Source organism: Loxodonta africana, chromosome 2 (assembly GCF_030014295.1).
Source record: "Loxodonta africana isolate mLoxAfr1 chromosome 2, mLoxAfr1.hap2, whole genome shotgun sequence".
NCBI lineage: Eukaryota > Metazoa > Chordata > Mammalia > Proboscidea > Elephantidae > Loxodonta > Loxodonta africana.
Genome location: NC_087343.1, coordinates 125,995,679 through 126,001,678, shown reverse-complemented (window position 1 = coordinate 126,001,678; position 6,000 = coordinate 125,995,679). Strand labels below are relative to the sequence as shown.

Sequence of the window (6,000 nt, the reverse complement as noted above, 5' to 3'; positions counted from 1 at the left end):
ACCAAAATCCACTGCTGTCAAGTCAATTCTAACTCATGGTGAACCGAGGTGTGTAAGAGTAGAACTGTGTTCCATAGGGTTTTCAATGGCTCTAATCTTATGGAATTAGATCATCAGCCCTTTCTTCTACAGTACTGCTGGGTGGATTCAAGCTGCCCACCTTTCAGTTAATAGCCAAGTGCAAACCCTTTGCAATGAAACCCAAACCAAACGCATTGCCTTTGAGTTGATTCCAACTAATAACCCTGGAGGACAGAATAGAACTGCCCCTTAGGGTTTCCAAGGAGTGGCTGGTGGATTTCAACTGCTGACCTTTTGATTAGCACCCGTCTTAGTGCTGCTATAACAGAAATACCACAAGTGGATGGTTTTAACAAAGAGAAATTAATTTTCTCCGGGTAAAGTAAGCTAAAAGTCCAAATTCAGAGTGTCAGCTCCAGGGGAAGGCTTCTCATCAATCTTCCCCCAGACTAGGAGCTTCTCTGTGCAGGGACCCCTAGTCCAAAGGACATGCTCTGCTCCCTGGCACTGCTTTCTTGTGGTATGAGGCCCGCACTCTCTGCTAGCTTCCTTTTCCTTTTATCTCTTAAGAGATAAAAGGTTGAGCAGACCACAGCCTAGGGAAACTCCCTTTACATAGGATCAGGGATGTGACCTAGTAAGGGTGTTACAATCCTACCCTAATCCTCTTTAACATAAAATTACAATCACAAAATGGAGGACAACCATAAAATATTGGGAATCATGGCCTAACCAACTTGATACACACATTTTTTGAGGGGACATAATTCAATCCATGACAGCACCCTAGCTCTTAACCAATTTGTCATCAGGGCACTGATGCAAGGAAAAGGGGCACAAATAACTATAAAGTCTGGAAAGAAGTATCCCTGACAGCTCAGGAAGTATGGTCATACTACTTTGAAAGTAAAGTAGTTATGTACTAAATATATGTCTCTTATGGTTCAACTGTAAAAGTAGTCTAGGTCCGTGCCTCATTTCTCTAAGCGTCCTTTGTTGCTTAGAACGCTGCCTGGCATTGGTGATGGTAGAAGAAATGTTGTGGTTGGTGTTAAGTGCCCTCGAGCCAATATTCAACTCATAGCGACCCCCTGTGACAGAGGAGAACTGCCCCAGAGGGTTTTCTAGGCTGTAATCTTGATGGAAGCAGATGGCAAGGTCTTTCTCCCTTGGACCCTCTAGGTGGACTTGAACCTTTATTTTAGCAGCTCTGTGCTTAACTACTACGCTAGCAGGGCTGCTTAGAAGAAATGTTAGTACCCTTAACGAGAAAAAAAGCTTATTTAATTCAGTATTATACTGTCTTGATTAGAGCTCAAACCGTCCTGTTTGCGTCTTTTATGAGCCATATTCTCAGAATTCCAAGTGTAGAGCAATGAGTTTAATTACATGCTTGCCTAACGATAATAGCTAGCATTTACCAAGCACTTAGCATGTGCCAGGCCCAGGGCTAAGAACTTTACAGGAGTTCTCCTGCTTATTTCTCACAACAGCCCTTGGAAGTAGGCACTATTAGGTTTAGAAAGATCAAGAACTTTGCCCATGGTCACCGAGGTAATTATGCAGCAGAGTTTGGATTTGAACTCCAGACTGACTCCATACACAGCCTTGCCTGTTCTCGAGAAATTACTGTTACCAAATTTTGGAAAACAATTAAAAAATATCTGTAGGAAAAATCCATTTGTTTTAAAAGTCTAAAGGAAATTTTATCCAACTAAATGAAAGATTGCAAAATCAGGCCAGTGTGGCTGCTATGTGAACTCATAAGCAGTGCTTAGCAATTGGTTAGACCGACAAGTCCTTTGCTGTTGTCCTTGGGTGTTAGTTGTTTGCATATGTTATGGATACCATGTTAATTTTGTCCAGATACTGTTTTTTGTTCATGGATCAGTAAACGTGCAAAACAGTTTCTTTTGTAACAGTTGCATTTACCTTTATCAGTATTTTCAAAGTACATTATGTGAATGAATTATAAACAGTGTCTTCTTTTCTATCCTTTGAGATAAGATTTTACTTGGTAACAATTTTAAGGGCAGTACAGACACATCATAATAATGGCTCCATACAACTTATTATTTGGTATTATTGTAATTACAAACTACATTTGACATTGACAAAACACATCATCAGGTTTTTTTTTTTTAAGGAAATAAAAGCAAAGTCTATTTAATTTGTTAAAAAAAGACTGTAAGGATAATCTGTAGCTTTAAGTTGTTTTCAAATCATAAAGGAAAAACTAAATACGTAAAGGGACCATGCTATACACCTCTATTGATGGAGACAGACCTGAAAGATAAACATACGAAATAAATAAATAATAATGATTGTTGCAAGGTGTGAAGTGCCACAGAAAGAAAAGGAAAAGAGCAAGGCAGGAGGGATTGAGAGTTGGAGTGAGTTAGTTGTAATATTAAATATTGTGGTCAAGCATCATTGCTAAGGTGAGATTTCAGCAAGGAGTTGAAGGAAGTGAAGATGACATTGGGGGAAGAACGTTCCGGTCGGAGGGAATAGTTTTCCCGAAGACTGAGTCTGGCATATTTAAGCAACAACTAGCGGTTTTAGATAGAGTCAGAGAGGTACAAAGAAAAGGACAGTCCAAGAGCCGTGTAGGCCATTTAAAAGACTTCGGCTTTGCAGTATAACACTGAATCAAATAGTGAGCCATCGGAGGATTTTCATTAGATAAGAAATGAGCTGACTTCCCTTGTAAGAGGATAGTCTGGCTGTTGTGTTGATGGTGGGCAAAGATGGGAGTAGGGAGATCAGTTAGGAGGCCACTGAAATACAATTGAGGCCACAGATGATGGAAGTAACGCAAGCGATGAGAAGTGGTCTGATTCTGCATTTATTTTGAAGGTAAAACCAAAAGGCTTTCTTGACCTAATTCAGGATTGGACGTGAACATTTTCTTGACCTAATTCCGGATTGGACGTGAACATGAGAGAATGAAAGGAGCCAAGGATGATTCCAAAAGTTTTTAAACAACTAGAAAGATACCTTTCTATCAGCAGGGATGGAAGAAAGACATGCATTACCGTACTATATTGAAATTACTGCAGGCCTGAAAACTTCTTTAAGTGGTACTGCGGTCTTTTCCTATCCTTTTGATCACATGATAAAGTTTTGTAGGTATTTTGGCGGAGCGTTGACTGGTATATAGGGACACTGTTTCTGATTTCTTGAACATGTAAAATAAGCTGAAGGAGTCACAGGGGTGCAGCGGATGAGTAATTTTCATACACTTTATATGCCAGTGCCAGGTGGATGTTCTCGGCTACAAGCCAGTTAACAACGACGGACGTAACGACTCTGAAAGATAAGCGGTGGTTGAGGATTTCAGTGCACTGATCTCTCAAGTGCTACCAACTTCAACTGACTGGCGCTTGTCCGACGGCTCAGGATCGACCCTCGCTCTCCAGTCCCAGTCCGGGCCCGCGCCGCGCGCAGGCGCAGCTCCTCCGCGCCGTCTGTGGAGGGGGCGCGGGCCGCCGCGGCCCAGCTCTAGGAGCCGAGGCAGGACGCTCGCCGACGGCCCGCGACTCGGCGGGGTTGGGGAGGGGTTCCTGCGCGCTCCCGCCCAGTCCTGGTCGCCATCTTCCCGGCTTGTCCCTTCCTGCACGGTCTTCAGCCCCGGCTCGGCGCCCTCAGAGCACTCGGGAAGCAGCTTCCCAACCGGCGCCGCCCGGGGACGCTGCGCCTCGCTGGGGTCCCGGGCGGGGTCCACCGTCCGCCGGCCGTCTTCGGGGCGGGGCTGGGGGCGGGGCCGGCGCGGCGACCGCGGCAGCTGCGCGGCGGCGCGGGCCCTCCTGCAGCTCTCTGAGCGCGCACCGCCCCTCGCGCCGCCTGCGCGCGAGCCTGGGAGGCGAGGGAGGGGGCCAGGAAGCGGCGTGCGCGCTGGGGAGCGCAGTTGCGGGCGTGGGGGCGGTAGGAGCCGCGGAGCCGGCGCCGAGAGCGGCTGCGGCCGGAGCGGACCGCTCAGACAAAGGCGACGGTGAGTGCAGCGCGGACCCCCAGCCTCGTCGCCGCGGCCCTTGGGGCTGGGGTCGGTCGACCCTATCCCCCGCTCCTGAGGGCTCCCGGGCGAGCGCGGCCCGCCCTGCCTGCCCGACGCTGCGGGCTCCGGGCTGAGCCTGCGGCTCCATTTTCAGGTCTGGGCGAGGTCCTCATTCTGGAGGACCCTGCCTTTGGTTTTTCTTCTGTTCCGTCTGAGAAATTGTTACATGATCAGTTCAAAATGCACGGCCGGCGGGCTGCTGGGGAAGCCAACCGCCCGCCTGATGTAAAATGGAAATGAAGAACCCCCCTCCCCCCGACTTTCCAGGTCTAGAAGTCGGGAGGGTGGCGCGAGGGACCCGCAGTGAGGGTCGGGGGTCCTCCAGGTGAAGGTTTCGCAGCGGTGGGGACCCATCTTCGGCTCAGGAGCCCACACTTGCCCCAGGCACTCGGCGCGTTAGTTCGCGGATCTCTCTGCGGTTCTTCCGGGGCCCCCGGAGAGAAACCCTGGCCACCTCCTCGGAAGAGCTCCTGCTACTCTTACAGGTTGTTTTATCTCAGCGCTGGCGGCTTAGGTTGTGATTTTTGGTAACGGGTGTGGTAGGTAGCGGCTCGCTGATGCCGCATTAATCGCTGAAAAGGAACCCCATTCGGCCGACTTCATAGGTACATGAAAGAACATTGGGACTCCTCTTTAGCTGCTATTATTTTAAATAATAAGCTGTTATAGGAGAATTTGGTGGTGATAATGCGGTTAAAAACAAAATTTAAACGTTTTGTATCAAGGCCCTGGCATGTATGTAGTAGATGCTCAGTAAAATATTTGTTGAATGAATGAATGAATCGTGAAAAATTAGACAAAGCTGGTCTCATCTCGAGTCAAATTTAGACACGTACCCTCTTGGTTCCGGTTAAAGAAGAAACATTGGCAAACGCCATGTAGTTTTGGTTATATATGCTTGGTTTTGGTTTTTACCCAACACTGTTGATGAATAACCAGTTATTGTTAATATTATCAGTATAAAAATACATTCAACGTGGAATTTTTCATTTTGAGACAAGTTGGTAGACTTTTTAAAAAAAATAAGCTTTTTTATTTTCTTTCAAAAGAATGGAAAAGATAAAGAAGAGGTGCTTTGATTGTATTTTGTTCTTTTGAGACTCCATAAACCCAACTTTCTCTTTCATTGTAAATAAAGAAGTTCTATGTGCTTTTGAGGGACTGTGACATGGCCGTGAGTTGCTTTAGGAGCAAGGGAGAACTCTGAACTTAAAAAAAAAAAATGCATTAATGTAATTAAACTTCATCATTTACTCAGCAGATATTCACTAAGCACCTACTGTGTACTGGGACCTTTGATGGATGCCAGGTATACGGGGGGAATGAAACGCAATTATCCTTTTTTAAAAAACCGATTGTGAAGTTGTTTGTTATCAGTGTTGAAAGTACAGACTGGTTTATACCCCTAGTGGCTCCATAAGCTGGGAAAGATGGCAGGTGACCTGCAGGAAGTGTAGATCCGTAATAGTCTATTTAAAGGTTAATAAGTAACTTTACAGGGTGAGGATTATTGGGTTACGGTTTCATATTGTCAGTTTATTAAAAATCTATATACATTTTAAAATGAAGGAAGAAATTTAACAAACTAATGTTTGAATGCCTCCCTTCCCCATACAAGACTTTGGTACAGTGTGTTCGTTGGAGAGTAATGTATTGTTCTGGTTCTATTTTATGTAAATAATCTTTGAAGTGACATTTTCTATTTTGAAAAACCCTCAAAGGGGAACAATGGATTCCTTTTCTATACGAAATGTTTTTAAATAAGGCACCTTTTCAGAGATTTTGTTCTGATGTTTTATTCACCATTTACAAACAAATACAGTATTGACTTGATAGTGCTGAAAAAGGGATGGTTATTGGTTAAGGGCTATTTGTGGTTCCATGTTTGGATTTTTCCTATATTATAACTGATAAAACTGCTT

General features: G+C 45.2%; 1 protein-coding gene across 5 annotated transcripts in view; it reads left to right on the top strand.

The window, feature by feature from the left end:
• Window positions 1-3,902: 3,902 nt before the first annotated feature.
• Window positions 3,903-6,000, top strand: part of CDC42SE2 (CDC42 small effector 2) — a 104,148-nt gene continuing 102,050 nt past the window's right edge. For 3 of the 5 annotated variants that reach the window (XM_064275505.1, XM_010590178.3, XM_023548504.2), the window contains exon 1: window positions 3,903-4,015. The gene's annotated coding sequence lies outside the window, so the exon portion shown is untranslated. Of the gene's footprint in view, window positions 4,016-4,156; window positions 4,564-6,000 lie in introns of those variants that run through there. The other 2 variants (XM_064275506.1, XM_064275496.1) reach the window with 2 other exon arrangements.